This window comes from Lactuca sativa, chromosome 3, assembly GCF_002870075.4.
Source record: "Lactuca sativa cultivar Salinas chromosome 3, Lsat_Salinas_v11, whole genome shotgun sequence".
NCBI classification, from domain to species: domain Eukaryota; kingdom Viridiplantae; phylum Streptophyta; class Magnoliopsida; order Asterales; family Asteraceae; genus Lactuca; species Lactuca sativa.
In genome coordinates, this window is record NC_056625.2 from 16,529,668 (window position 1) to 16,546,158 (window position 16,491).

Here is a 16,491-nt window from a genome sequence, read left to right on the forward strand (position 1 = left end):
AATGTTTTTGTATGACAGGAGCGGGAATCAATCTTTCATCTTTGTTAATTGTGGATGGGAGAGTGTGTTGGGATTTATATATGGATAGTTTTGTGATAAATATAGATGGGAATATACTCAATGCCTTAGGTGCTGCTATCAAGGTAACATCATATACTTTTATTTTTTCTTTTAAAAAAATTAATCTTACTTTATTTTTATTATTATTTATTCTATTCGATGAAAGGCTGCTTTTGGTATGCAGTTCCTGTCATAGCTGCTTCAACTGCTCCTTTTGACAAACAACCAGAAGTTGATGTTAGTGATGAAGAGTTTCTACAATTTGACACAACTGCAATTCCTATCATAGTTACTTTAAACAAGGTGTCCCTTAATAGCAATGTAGTATTAGGTTATATATAGTTAGGGAAAACCTCTTAATAACATTGTACAATCGAATCCCCTTTACACTTTGTTACTTCTTATTTATGATTATATTGGATTTAAAATTAGTTTTAATGCTTTATCAGGGTGCTGCAAATATAAAAGTGGCAGGAACAGATATGAACAACAAGAGCATCCAGTCACATAGTGTTTTCACCTGCTGGTTCTCAAAGGTAATTTGGTAGCTTAAACCATTGAGCTAATTATTATGCGATCCTTTGTTTATTTGTTTTCAGAGGTCCAGTATTGCTATCAACCAATTAAAATTTCGTTCACCAATGGCATAATTAAGGTATCAATATCATCACTCTTACTTATTTGTCTATATCATTTTCATGAAAATGTTTGTGTTGCGTATTATATATTCATATGTCCAGTTGTGCTTTCTATATAGCAAATGTTAACCTTGGCTTTTGCGTTTTTTGTTCATAGATTACAAACACCAATTTCTTTCAAATAACAGAAGATCTAGATTTTAATTGGGTGATTGAAGGTGATGGATGTAAACTTGATTCTGGAACTCTCAGTCTACCAACATTAGAGTTTAATTGGGCGATTGAAGGTGATTTTGGTTCTTGAAACGAGACTCAAGATATCATATTTTGGCATGGCTAGAAGCTTTGGAGGAAACGAGACTCAAGCAAAAGTAAACACAGAGAGAGTTATTGGCACATAGTAAGCTAGATGATGCAATTGTATATAAATGAGTTCATTTTTTTTATAACATTTACTCACTTTTGGAATAATTATTTGTATTTGACATATTAGTGAAATGAATTATCTTTGTTATTTATGGTATTTTGTTTTGTATTATGAGATTTTTAATGTATTATTTAATTTGAAAAATAGTAAATCTATAAATAATATTTTTTTAAACATTTAAATTATGATACGCAAAAATGTATGTCATCTTCATCTATGACATGGCCTTTCTTGACAGGGGCTTTCTTGATACGGATTGCGCGTCATTAATACACGCGTCGTAAGGTTATGACACGAGAATGCGTGTCGTCTTCCTTTATGACATGGCCTTCCTTGATACGCATTGCGTGTCGTAAATGCGCGTCGTAATTGCACGTCTTAAATGAGCGTCGTAAATGCGCGTCGTCTATAGACGACACGCAAAAGAGCGTTGTCTCTCTTTTTGATAGGGCCTTCCTTGACACGCATTTGCGCGTCGTCTGAGCCTTTTATGACACGCAATGAGCGTCGTAAAAGGCTGTTTTTCTAGTAGTGAGACTCTTCGCCATAGATTGTGCGAAGCCCCGGTGTTAGCCCTTCCCGAGGGAGTGGAAGTTACTGTGATGCCTCTATATCAGGGAAGGGAGCAGTGTTGATGCAGAGAGGTCACATGATAGCGTACGCATCGAGGCAGCTGAAGCCTCACGAGACGAGGTATCCCACTCACAATTTGGAGTTGGGGGCGGTGGTGTTCGCCCTCAAGATCTGACGTCACTATCTGTATGGAGTCTGGTTTACCATATATACGGACCATAGGAGCCTGAAGTATCTCATGGATCAGCGCAACCTGAATATGAGACAGAGGAGGAGGTTAGATGTAGTGAAAGACTATGAGTGTGAGATCTTATATCACCCGGACATGGCTAATATGGTAGCCGACGCCCCGAGCCGCAGAGCAGAGAGTACTCCGATCCGAGATGTGTGTATGAGGATGACAGTGATGACTCCAGTCTTGGATACCATTCAAGAGGCCCAAGTGGAGGTCGTGAGATCGGAGAACCATAAGAGGGAGCATGTGATTAGGCAGGTTTCCGAGTTTATGATGGACAATCGTGGGCTTATGACTTTCCATGGGAGGATTTGAGTTCCTTATACAGGTGGAGCTCCCAGTGTATTGTTGGAGGAGGCGCATAGATCGAGATTCTCGATCCATCCAGGAGCCACGAAGATGTATTTGGATCTGAAGAGAGATTACTGGTGCCCGTGTATGAAGAGAGATGTGGCATGTGTTGTTGAGAGGTGCTTGACCTGTCGCCGGGTTAAGGCCGATCACCAGCATCCTCATGGCAAGCTGCAACCAGTAGAGGTTCCCTAGTGGAAGTGGAAACATATTTCCATGGATTTTATCACCAAGTTACTGAGGACTGCGCGTGGAGTAGACGCGATATGGGTGATTGTAGACTGGATGAAGAAGAGTGCTCATTTCCTCTCCATCAGTGAGAGCTCTTCTGCAGAGAAGTTGGTCGAGATCTACGTGTGAGAGGTAGTGACACGGCATGGAGTGCCGACTTCGATAGTGTCAGATCGGGATGTGAGTTTTACTTTCAGGTTATGGAAGAAGTTTCATGAGGAGTTGGGTACCCGAATGCTCTTCAATACAACCTGCCACCCATAGACATACGGACAGAGTGAGCGGGCGATTCAGATGCTCGAGGACATGCTGCGTGCATGTGTTATGGACTTCGGTGGAAGTTGGGACACTTATTTTCCCTTGTCTGGGTTTTCTTATAACACCAACCATCATTCCAGTATCACCATGCCTCCCTTCGAGCTTCAGTATGGAAGGAGATGTCGAACTCCCATCTGTTTGGGAGAGGTGGGAAGAGAGTGATCGGGAGCACTGAGATAGTGTTGAAGACGACCGAGCAGATCCACTAGGTCAGATAGCGGTTACTGACGACCCAGAGTCGTTATAAGAGTTATGCAGACCGGAGACGATCTGAGTTAGAGTTCTAGGTCGGAGATTTTTTTCCTCCTGAAGGTATCCCCCAGGAAATGGGTGATCCGATTCAAGAAACGGGGCAAGCTGGGGCCCCGATACATTGGTCCTTTCAGAGTGACCGCCAGAGTGGGTAAGGTAACATACCGGTTGGAGCTACCCGTAGAGTTGAGCTAGATGCATAACACCTTCAATGTGTCTCAGTTGAGGAAGTGTGTAACCGATGAGACGACAGTGGTACCACTAGAGGACATTCAGGTGAATGTGAGCCTGAATTACATTGAGAGGCCGATAGTGTAACGCCCGTAGATCAGGGCTAGTCAATTTAAAGACGATAAGCGTCAAAAATGAGTTTCTGATAGAAGATTATTTAGAATGAATAATCTTAACTAGGTTATAGTATATGTTACAAGGATTCCGTACATATAAAGAACGCCAAAATCCGAGTTATAACGAAGAAGTTATGACCTGTCGAAGTTTCGCGACAGAACCGGCACGACGTCGAGTGACGTAAAATATGAATTTAAGATAGAGCGATATTTAGCCTTAGCGATCTAAACGAAAGTCGTAGATTTCGTTAAACCGAGAGCGTGCATAAAAGGAACGCCCAAATCTGACTTCGTATGAGGAAGTTATGATTTTTCTAAGTTTTGACTTAGCAGTATGCAGCCCGAATACTCGATTTGAGATCGAGCGGTTTTTAGCCGAAACAATCTAAATGAGAATCGAAGATCTCGTTGTTAGTAGCGAAACGATGAAAAGTTAGGCGAGAACGGACGTCAGACGAAGAAGTTATGAATTTATAACGAAGTTTTTCTGTCCCGGCCTTCTAAAAATAAATAATAAAAATAAAAGTCAAAATTAGCCGACGGAGTCTAAATGAAAGTTGTAGAGTATGGTCTGACCTTCGCGTGGATATAAAGAACGTCGAAAACGGAGCTCGTATGCGAAAGTTACGCAATTTAGAAGTTCGACGAGTCAATTACGCCCCGCGTAATTGAGTACGCCCCGCGTACTCAGTCGGATGCAACTTGTCTGACCAATACTCGAGTGCCACCAGTCGACGCATGCAGTGACGTCAAAGTACGCCCCGCGTAACCGAGTACGCCCCGCGTACTGAGTACGCCCTGCGTAATTTAAGATTACGCCCCGCGTAATCCCAGACCCTCAGCCTATAAATAGAACTCGAAATCAGCCATTTTCTCTTGTTCAAACTCTTCCCTCTCTCTAAGTTTTGCCTCGATTTGCGTGCCAATCATATCCCGAAGCCCCGGTATTATTCCCGAGCCCCGAAGCGAGATCCGAAGCCCCGAGAATCCCGAAGAGCGTTATTCCCGAGCCGAAGCCCTGCCCGCGAGGAGCCCGGTTTTTGTGAAGATCTTCCAGATCTGCGGAGAGGCGCTACATCTACAAGCCGTAGTGCTGTCGAATCATCTTCTGAGCAAGTGAGTGTATAGTCACTTTCATCTTACACATAAATATGAAGTATTTTATAAAATACGTGTTATGTGTATATTTATATATATTGTTGTTTATATGCGCGAGTGCATAGTTACTTTCTTCTAATACATAAATATAAAGTATTAGCTATGAAATACGTGATATGTGTTAGATATTAATTATCTATTTGAGGTGGATTGGAATTGATGTTTTTGTACGGGTGTTAAATGATTTAAATTGTGTTTGTATTTATATCTACAAAAATGTTGGGTAGAACATGGGTAGATGGAATAGTTGGTGACTATGAGACGTAGTGCCTATTGTGTAAACCGTGGTGACTATGAGACGTAGTGCCAATTGTATGAACCCAGGTGACTATGAGACGTAGTGCCTATTGTGTAAGCCCTGGTGACTATGAGACGTAGTGCCAATTGTATGAACCCAGGTGACTATGAGACGTAGTGCCTATTGTGTAAGACCTGGTGACTATGAGACGTAGTGCCAATTGTATGAACCCTGGTGACTATGCGACGTAGTACTTATTGTATAAACCGTGGTAGTAAATGGACTGTGTGCCAGTTCCTCAGGTAAACCCTTAGGAATGAATGAAGAAAGTATAATCGATTCTTAGGGTAAAACCTTAAAGAAGATAATGGGGATGGGTATTTGGGTTGATTGTTGATAATTGAGTATAATAAATGTATTATTGTGGGTTGAAAACCCTATATGCTCACCAGGCTCCCAAGCCTGACCCACTCAGTTTTCTTTGTATCACAGGTATCAATACGAAGACATAATTCACTGAGAGAATAAAGGAGATGTAAATCATTAGTGTAAATGAATGTAAGTTCTGTTTATGCTTATGTTCCTGTATTGACGATGACATCCCAAACGTTTTAAAATGAATAAAATACGTTTCTTCGAAAATATTTTAATAACGTATTTATCATGTTTTTCTGGGGAAAAATTTCGCAACACTTTTATTAAAGAAGTACTCTGATTTTTATAAAGCATAAACAAAATCGGTCTTTTCTGGCCGTAAAAATTGGGGATGTCACAGTTGGTATCAGAGCATTAGTTTAAGCGAACTAGGAATTTGTAGGATTTCTAGACTTAAACTTAAGATGCTAAGTGGAGATTGTGAGATGTGAGTCTGATAAATTTTAGACACGAGCACTAGTTTATTTTAGGAAAGTTGCCTAAAATGCTTTTATGTGCTAAATGTTATATGTTGACATATATGATATTATTTGTTCGGATCTACGGTTTGTTGCCAACCAGATCTGAAGGTTTATGTGTTTAGGATTCTAAGCGTATGTATACGATATTAGAACTAGCATGTAATCTTTTGGAGTAATAAGGTGAAATTATTCGGTGTGTAGATCAAAAATGGTGAGAACAAGAAGCGGAGTTGGAAATGCTGATGAAAACAGGAATCAACCGCCTGTAATTCAACAAGTGCCTGTCGTAGCTAATGCACCTGAGCCGATAACAATGGCTGGTGTACAAATGATGATTCAAATGATGTTGGATCGTCAGATGGAAGAAACAAGACGCCTGCTTAGGCAGAATCGTGAAGAACCGTCAATTCAAGCAGAAGAGCCCGAGGAGAATGGAGGGCAGTCTGAAGGAGAAAACTTTAGTGGGATCATTGGTCAAGTCGAACAACCAGTGGTTAGACGCAATAACCAGTATGGAGGAAATGATGGTCGTGGGTGCAAGTATAAGGATTTCATGGCATCCAAACCACCATGTCTATCCGGAAGCCCGACGCCGGTGCAAGTTATGGATTGGGTCTCCGAAATGGAGACTATGTTTGAAAGTTGCGAATGTAGCAACAGGCAGAAGACCGCTCTTGCAATTCCTCTATTAAAATCTGGAGTACTGAGCTGGTGGAAGTTACTGGCAGGTTCGATGCCCAAGGGGGAAGCTAGCAAGATGTCTTGGGAGGAGTTCGTGGTACAATTGAAAATGCAATACTGCTCTGAGCAGGATCTCCTGGAAATCAACAATGAGTTCCAGAATCTAAAGAAGGGAAAATTGAGCATCACTGAATATGCCACAAGCTTTACGGAAAAGATGAAGCTTATTCCATACCTAGTTCCAACTGAACTTTCCAAGGTCAACAAGTTTGCCAATGGATTACCAGCGGACTTTGGTCCGATAGTCAAGCAAGCAACCACTTTGAAAGCCGCCATCTGGGCAGCCAAAAATGTTGAAACCCAAATAAAAGAAAAGGGTCTGGAGAGAGCTGAAGTTGGAGAGAAAAGGAAACATGAAGGATCTTCAATAATCAACAAAGAAACCAAATTCCCGAAATATGGAGGAAGAGATGAAGCTAAGTGGTGCGAGAAGTGTAAAAAGAAACACTTCGGGAAGTGTAGCGAGGATATGACTTGCTACAAATGTGGGAAGACGGGGCATTACGCCAACAAGTGTGCATCCAACAAAAGGGTGTGCTACGGATGTAACGAGGAAGGGCATATTTCTAGAGACTGCCCAAAGAAAAACGCACCACCACAGCCAAAGGCATTCCACATGATCCTCGACGAAGCGAATCAAGAATGAGGAATTTATATCCAAGGATCAACTTATGATGTAGCCAATTAAAGGCATAGTGTAGGGTGAACTTGAACTTTTGTGTAATCATTTCAAGTTATATTGTAAACCCTGGTTTTGATATTTATGTGATATTTATGGTTTTAGTACCTAATGTGTTAAATGATTGTGTGATTTTTGTATAGTGACTTGGTTCGACTGAGAGACAATACTTGGGACGAGTATGAGTAGGTGTGAAAGGTAGTAGATGCATATACTACCGGAAGCACAGGACTCGCACTTGGATCAGGGAAAGTCACAAGGTTACCAAGAAGCTAGTGATTGATTCCACTTTATTCTGGTATGTCATTACCATTGTTTCGGTAATGACTAGTAAGATGGTTCTTGTTCCGACCCTAGTGGTCATGTTTAAATTTGAGTTCGACTACGAGGAGTATGTTACGTGGTCTAGAGGACCAAGTTAGATGTAACATCTGACTTAAGTCAGAAGGTTGAAGTTAATGCGATTGATAGTGTCGTGATCGTTGTTAAAAGAAGTTTGTAGGCAAAAATGCTACATGCTGAAATGTGATTATATCACATTAGAATATGAAGGAAGGTATATTCCATTTTGGAATTTAACTCTAAGAGACCAAAGTCTAAGCATTACATCATGCGATGAGAGATCAGTAGAGCACGACCCATCGGTCTGTTACAATAGATAAAGGAACGTATTTATCCTGAGAAGAAGAAGGAGTCCTCAATAAGGACCTATTTTGTAACGCGAAGGTTACGATTGAAAGCCCAACATAGTACGAAGAGCAGGTGCAAGATTGAGCATCACGGTGATTACTTAGGATGGAAGGATGACATATGGAATCATTATACAAGCCCTATTTCGTTGATGATTCCGGGACGTAATCATCCTAAGAGGGAGATAATTGTAACGCCCGTAGATCAGGGCTAGTCAATTTAAAGACGATAAGCGTCAAAAATGAGTTTCTGATAGAAGATTATTTAGAATGAATAATCTTAACTAGGTTATAGTATATGTTACAAGGATTCCGTACATATAAAGAACGCCAAAATCCGAGTTATAACGAAGAAGTTATGACCTGTCGAAGTTTCGCGACAGAACCGGCACGACGTCGAGTGACGTAAAATATGAATTTAAGATAGAGCGATATTTAGCCTTAGCGATCTAAACGAAAGTCGTAGATTTCGTTAAACCGAGAGCGTGCATAAAAGGAACGCCCAAATCTGACTTCGTATGAGGAAGTTATGATTTTTCTAAGTTTTGACTTAGCAGTATGCAGCCCGAATACTCGATTTGAGATCGAGCGGTTTTTAGCCGAAACAATCTAAATGAGAATCGAAGATCTCGTTGTTAGTAGCGAAACGATGAAAAGTTAGGCGAGAACGGACGTCAGACGAAGAAGTTATGAATTTATAACGAAGTTTTTCTGTCCCGGCCTTCTAAAAATAAATAATAAAAATAAAAGTCAAAATTAGCCGACGGAGTCTAAATGAAAGTTGTAGAGTATGGTCTGACCTTCGCGTGGATATAAAGAACGTCGAAAACGGAGCTCGTATGCGAAAGTTACGCAATTTAGAAGTTCGACGAGTCAATTACGCCCCGCGTAATTGAGTACGCCCCGCGTACTCAGTCGGATGCAACTTGTCTGACCAATACTCGAGTGCCACCAGTCGACGCATGCAGTGACGTCAAAGTACGCCCCGCGTAACCGAGTACGCCCCGCGTACTGAGTACGCCCTGCGTAATTTAAGATTACGCCCCGCGTAATCCCAGACCCTCAGCCTATAAATAGAACTCGAAATCAGCCATTTTCTCTTGTTCAAACTCTTCCCTCTCTCTAAGTTTTGCCTCGATTTGCGTGCCAATCATATCCCGAAGCCCCGGTATTATTCCCGAGCCCCGAAGCGAGATCCGAAGCCCCGAGAATCCCGAAGAGCGTTATTCCCGAGCCGAAGCCCTGCCCGCGAGGAGCCCGGTTTTTGTGAAGATCTTCCAGATCTGCGGAGAGGCGCTACATCTACAAGCCGTAGTGCTGTCGAATCATCTTCTGAGCAAGTGAGTGTATAGTCACTTTCATCTTACACATAAATATGAAGTATTTTATAAAATACGTGTTATGTGTATATTTATATATATTGTTGTTTATATGCGCGAGTGCATAGTTACTTTCTTCTAATACATAAATATAAAGTATTAGCTATGAAATACGTGATATGTGTTAGATATTAATTATCTATTTGAGGTGGATTGGAATTGATGTTTTTGTACGGGTGTTAAATGATTTAAATTGTGTTTGTATTTATATCTACAAAAATGTTGGGTAGAACATGGGTAGATGGAATAGTTGGTGACTATGAGACGTAGTGCCTATTGTGTAAACCGTGGTGACTATGAGACGTAGTGCCAATTGTATGAACCCAGGTGACTATGAGACGTAGTGCCTATTGTGTAAGCCCTGGTGACTATGAGACGTAGTGCCAATTGTATGAACCCAGGTGACTATGAGACGTAGTGCCTATTGTGTAAGACCTGGTGACTATGAGACGTAGTGCCAATTGTATGAACCCTGGTGACTATGCGACGTAGTACTTATTGTATAAACCGTGGTAGTAAATGGACTGTGTGCCAGTTCCTCAGGTAAACCCTTAGGAATGAATGAAGAAAGTATAATCGATTCTTAGGGTAAAACCTTAAAGAAGATAATGGGGATGGGTATTTGGGTTGATTGTTGATAATTGAGTATAATAAATGTATTATTGTGGGTTGAAAACCCTATATGCTCACCAGGCTCCCAAGCCTGACCCACTCAGTTTTCTTTGTATCACAGGTATCAATACGAAGACATAATTCACTGAGAGAATAAAGGAGATGTAAATCATTAGTGTAAATGAATGTAAGTTCTGTTTATGCTTATGTTCCTGTATTGACGATGACATCCCAAACGTTTTAAAATGAATAAAATACGTTTCTTCGAAAATATTTTAATAACGTATTTATCATGTTTTTCTGGGGAAAAATTCCGCAACACTTTTATTAAAGAAGTACTCTGATTTTTATAAAGCATAAACAAAATCGGTCTTTTCTGGTCGTAAAAATTGGGGATGTCACAGATAGCGATTCTATATCGGAAGGTGAAGGTTCATAGGAACAAGGAGGTGCCCTTTGTTCAGGTCCAATGGCAACATCGAAAGGGATCCGAGTGGACTTGGGAGCCGGAGTCCGAGATGTACGAGCAGTACCCATAGTTATTTCCAGAGCATGAATTCGAGAGCGAAGTTTGATTCTAGTAGGGGAGAATTGTAACATCCAGACTCCCAGGTATATTATTTATATATTTATTTTGGGGTTTATTGAGTAACTCAAAGAGTTGGAGACTCAACTCGTCGAGTAAGTCGTGATTGGCCACGTGGGTTTAATGACCGACTTGACGAGTCAGAGAGCCGACTTGCTCAGTAGACTATGTGAGATGAAAACCCTAATCTCCGTGGTTTGGGGACTATTTAAGAGAACTTCATTTTCGCCTCACCAGCTGCCTAACTCCCCTGTGTGAAACCCTAATCGACCTTTGAGCTAAGAAAGAGTGTGTGAGCTAATCCTTGAGTGTTTGGTGCATCTTTTGAAGAGATAGGAAGGTTTCAAGCAAGGAACGAGAAGGGGCTATTAGATCCGTTGCTATTTCGTCCAGAGCTTCTGTGAAAGGTAAAAAGTCCACACCTTTCTCATTATGTTGGTTAGATCTCATGTCAATGGAGTTTAGGGCTTTTTCCATCTAATATTGGGACTTTGAGTGTATTGAGTTCATCTAGAGATTTAGACTTCAGATCTGGACCTTGTGAGGTCCCTAGAGTCCAAAGGTCCTTGATTTATTCAACAATAATAAAGCTTTTGAGTGAGAAACCCTTAATGGATCATGTTTTTAGCATTTCAAGCCCTAAGTGCCATGCATGGACGTAGATCTTGTGGCTTTACATGATAATCGAGCCTAAGGAGGTCATATCTAGAGTTTGGGGTTGCTTTCTGCCTTAAAAACGTCTAAATGAGAAACCGAATTAAGGGACTCGACGAGTCAGCTAGGGTTTTCCCCGATGAGTCTGGATATGGGTAACTCAACGAGTTGACTCGACGACTCGACGAGTTAAGTTGGGTTTTCGCGATGTTCTAAGGAACAATGGGGACTCGACGAGTCACATCTGTGCACTCAGGGAGTCAGGTCAACATGAACAGTTGACTCGAGTGTTGACTTTTGATGAATTTAGGGTTTGGTCAAGGCAGGACTTATGGAGACCATGGATGGGATAAAATGGTATTTTACCCATCCTAGTAGCTAAGGAGGGACTATCATGAGTTTATTTGGAAATGTGATATTTAAGTGTTAATTAGAGATGCTTGTTACTTGTAGGCTAGATTTTTGGTGATTCATGTTCAAGGAGTACATATTTTCTTAGCCTACTTACGAGGTGAGTTTTCTTATGATACATACCATGAGTGGTATCTATGTGCGACCTGAGGGTCTTATGTGCTTATTTGAGTTATGTGATATTATGCATTTTGTATGTGTGATACATATGCTATATTTTGTGTTTTAATGAGATATGACCGGAGGGTTTCCACTGAGACAGGACCGGAGGGTCCCAACCGAGCTGTGAGACCGGAGGATCCTCACCGAGACACATGAACAGAGGGTCCACACCGAGTAACATGAGACTGGAGGGTCCATGGCGAGTTATAGCCATGAGAGGCTTATTATTTTGTATATGTGGTATTTTAGGGAACTCACTAAGCTTCGTGCTTACCGTGTTATGTGTGATGTGTTTCAGGTACCTCTCAGGACCATGGGAAGGTGCCAAAATGATTGTACACACTTGTTTGAGACTATGTTGAGGATTCTGGGATTTGATTTTATTGTGGTTTTGATGTTGACATTTTGTGATACATGTGGTTTTTATGAAATACAATATATAAGTTTATTATGCTTTTAAAATGAAAATTTTGGTTGAAAGTTTACGGTGTTACAGTTTCTTAAAAGTTTTGTTTAACTTATTATTAATAATAAGTGATTTAAAACTAATGAATAATAATTTTTAAATGATAATAACATCAAGTTATCAATTACATTTAGTTATAAATAAATTGTATTTTAAATGAACATCATTATTGAAATTAGAAAATGATCACATAAGTAAAAATATAATTAATCAATCATAATAATTGTTAAAAATAATACTAAATAGATAATTATATTTAATTTTATTAATGAGGAAGGTGAGTTGATGTCAATGGATATTATTGTTTAAAATAATTGAGATTATATATATATATATATATATATATATATATATATATATATATATATTAATGTAAAAATATTATCTCAAAGTTAATGTAAATAATATAACCATTTTAAACATATATTTTTCAATATTTTAACAATATAGTTTTAACCTGCGCTGCGCAACGCGCGGGAATTCGTTTAGTATACTTATAAAGGAAACATTTTTCCTTTCACTACATTAATTTGAAACTCCCATGACTTTTAAATTTCTTTATAATAATGATTATAAGTTGGTTAATAAGGTTAATTAAATATCTAACCTAAAGTGTAATCATATATAAACTAAATTTCAACATTAAAATAATATCTTTACTTTTACATGTCTTTAACTTTTAACATATAATACTTAATTTATTAGTTTTAAAATGTTGTTGTATGTAAACTGTTATCATTTTAAAGCTACAATTTTTGAACAATTTGGATAAATCACTTAAATTGTTATTTTAAATATAACATTACATGGTCAACTTAAACATAAATTTTAGTTTAACTTAAACAACCCAATGAATATTTTATAAATAGTTAAAATTGATACACTGTACTGCCTTATCTATTAATGATTATAAGTTGGTTAATAAGGTTATATAAATATCAAACCTAAAGTGTAATCATAAATAAACTAAGTTTCAATATTAAAATAATATATTTATTTCTACTTATAATGTTATGTCTTTAGCTTTTAACATATTATACTTAGTTTATTAGATTTAATATGTTTTTTTTATGTAAACCATTGTAATTATTTAAAACAATAAACATTGTTTTTTTTAAAGGTAACAATATAATCATTTATATATAGTTATTTTTAACTATTGTTATTGTAAGTTATTTTAAGCTATTTATTTGAAAACTTTTAATGAATATAAAAATATCTTTAACAAATATTTTAGTTAAATTGAGATTACAATTTAGTTTTTGCATTTAGCACTAAAATTAATCATTTTTAACTATTCACAAAATTAAGTTTTTTAAGTGGAACTAAAATTTATATTTAAGTTGACCATGTAATTTTATATTTAAATTAACAATTTAAGAAATAATGTTTGATATTTTTTCAGTTCTACTTAAAAACCCCAAAGAATATTTTGTGAATAGTTAAAAGTGATAAATTGTAGTGCTAAATGCAAAAACTAAATTGTAATCTCAATTTAACTAAAATATTTGCTAAAGATATTTTTATAATCATTAAAAGTTTTCAAATAAATAGCTTAAAATAACTTATAATAGCAATAATTAAAAATAACTATATATAAATGATTATATTGTTACATTTAAAAACAAAAAGAATATTTGATGTTTTAAATAATTACAATGATAGAAATTAAAATGTGAAGCTAATAAATTTTAAAAAATTAATTAACAATATCAACAACTGTATAACATTAAACCATATATTACTTTTTATTTTCATTTATGAGTAGCATACGAATAGAGGTCATTCAAATGATTGAGATTATGCAGTTTTAATAGATGTATATATTATTATATAATTCAAAATAATCAATATATTATATCAACTTAGTATAAAATTATTATATCAAATATAACAACAACGTTATTGTTATATTTAAGAAAACATATATTTATAACATTTCAACTATATAAGTGTTTCTGTGCAACGCACGGATATTTTTCTAGTTTATTTATATATAAAATAGACATTTTTTCTTTAATCACATTCACTTGAAACCCCCAACCTTTCAACTTCTTTTTAAATTGATACTTTAAATCCAATATGATTGTAATTTTAATATTAATTCTTTATTCTCAATATAATATATTTAGTTTGTTAATTTAAATATTATGTTAAATTTAAAACATAATTTTTATAATATATTCAAAACCTATTTTTTATAAATAGTTAAAAAGTTTAAAAATAAGATCTAAATCAAAATGTCAAATTAACAAAAATAAAAGATTTGATTAAAAATTACTTTTTATAATAATAACTTTTTTCTCAAAGTAGATAGTTTAAATCAAATTAAAAATATTAAAAGTTTAAACATAATATTAAATATAAAACATGTATCAAAATATAGTTTTAAAATTCATTAGAAATAATAAATGTATAAATAAAATGTTAAATATAATACATACATCGTAATTTTAAATTCACACACAACCTATAGATATATTTCATTGAAATATTATCACATAAAATATGTCTATCTAAATTAAGTTTATTTTTATTTTCATAGATAGCGGTTTTAGAGATGAATTGACTTTAAATGGAATAACATGAGATATATTATTTGATACTTATAAATCAATTACGAAAGTAATTTTGTATGCTCATGTTTGATAATGTTTATCATTTATTTAAAATACTTAGAATGCTTTATAATAAATTAGTGTAAAAATTATTAATTTAAAGTTACTAACAAGAATATATTTATTTTAATAACACAAATTTATTAATATTTTAATTATAACCGCATAACACGTGAAATATCGCCTGATATATATATATATATATATATATATATATATATATATATATATATATATATATATATATATATATATATATATATATATAAAAGATCGTTGAGGACTGTGAGGAAAAATATAGTCCTTTCCTTTGGTTAAATTTTTGGCTGAGAATTATTCGTATTTTTTTCATGGTGGCATTTTTCAAAATACCATAAACTTTTTTTTAATTTCCGTCAGAAAGTATTTGAGGGTACTATAGGTAATTTTGTATCTGAAGCTTTGAGACATGATGCACGCTCCCACAATGTGAGTTCTTTATCTTTCTTTTTCTATTTCTCTTTAATCGTTCACTCTTTCTGTAAATTTCTTGTGTAAATCGTGAAAATGTGTTCGTTCCTAATGTAAACTAGTGATTCAAACCAAAAATTGCAGCCAATCATGATTTTTCTGTTCATAATCGTTCAATATCATCAGATATTCAGATCTTGTGCGGTTATTTCCTGAAATTTTAACTCAATGGAATCAATCAATCAAGTAACCTTCTGTAATCTCGCAATATTTTGTAAACACATGTATGTTTTCCCTAATCGATTACTTAGGCAATTAATTTTGCCCTAGTTTTTAGATCAGTTTCTTAAATCTCTCATCTCCTTTTATCCTAGATTTCTCTATTTCGTTCCCCCCACACTACCACCATTGGAAGATCAATTGGAAGTATAATCGACACTCTAACAAATAGGTGCACTCTCTCTTTACTTTCTCATGGTCGAGTTGGTAGCAATCGGAGACGTGTTCGACCCTCCGTCTTCATTTTGGTTTGTGGCTAACAAACATATAACCAGACATCTCACTTTTTGAAGCTCAAATGTTCATTGACTCATGAGCCAATTCTGATTTCTCGATTGTTCATAGTTAAGACTCGAATTACATGGAATTCTAGATGAATGTTGTTGATTGTTAAAGTTTAGTGATCATTGTCTTGTATATGGTTTACTGATTTCTTGATTTTGGTCTTAAGTTTGATTTGGGATTTCATTGGTTTCTCGATTTTGACTTAAGCTCTAGTTTCTTTTCTAATTTCTTAATTAAGTTCTAGTTGTTATTTTGCTGATTTTCTAGAATTCTTGATTTCTAGCGTTTTTTTTCTTGGTTGCAGAACTGAATTCTTGTTTTCTATTGTTTAAGTTTTGGTGAAGCTAAATTTTTATTTTTTTGGACTAATGTTTCTTATTCTATAGTAAAGATATTGAGGAAAAAAACATATTACATTGAAGTATTTATGTCCTAAATATCAAATGGGATGTTTGTATTTTTTACTATTATATATATACAAAAGAAATGATTTTAAAAATCTTCGTTTGGTGGAAAAAAAAGACATGTAAGGGGGTTCTTGGGAATATTCTATTAAGTATCCATTTCTTTCATCACCAAGTAGAATTCTCTCTCTTTTAAGTATGTAGTGTTTAATATAAATGAATAAGAATGGAATGACATTTGGTTCATACAAATGGCAGACCTGTTTGTTTTTGTTGGATGGAATGAAAACAATTCGTGATTTCTTTTGGTTTTGCTCATTTTCATTTGATATAAGTTTTTATTTTCATCCAA

General features: G+C 35.9%; 1 long non-coding RNA gene across 1 annotated transcript; it reads left to right on the top strand.

Annotated features, from left to right (window-relative positions):
- The first annotated feature begins 15,079 nt into the window (after positions 1–15,079).
- On the top strand, positions 15,080–15,960 carry LOC111894306 (uncharacterized). Its single transcript, XR_006189709.2, has 2 exons — positions 15,080–15,189; positions 15,316–15,960. It is a non-coding gene; the product is annotated as an uncharacterized LOC111894306 (long non-coding RNA).
- The last annotated feature ends 531 nt before the right edge of the window (positions 15,961–16,491 follow it).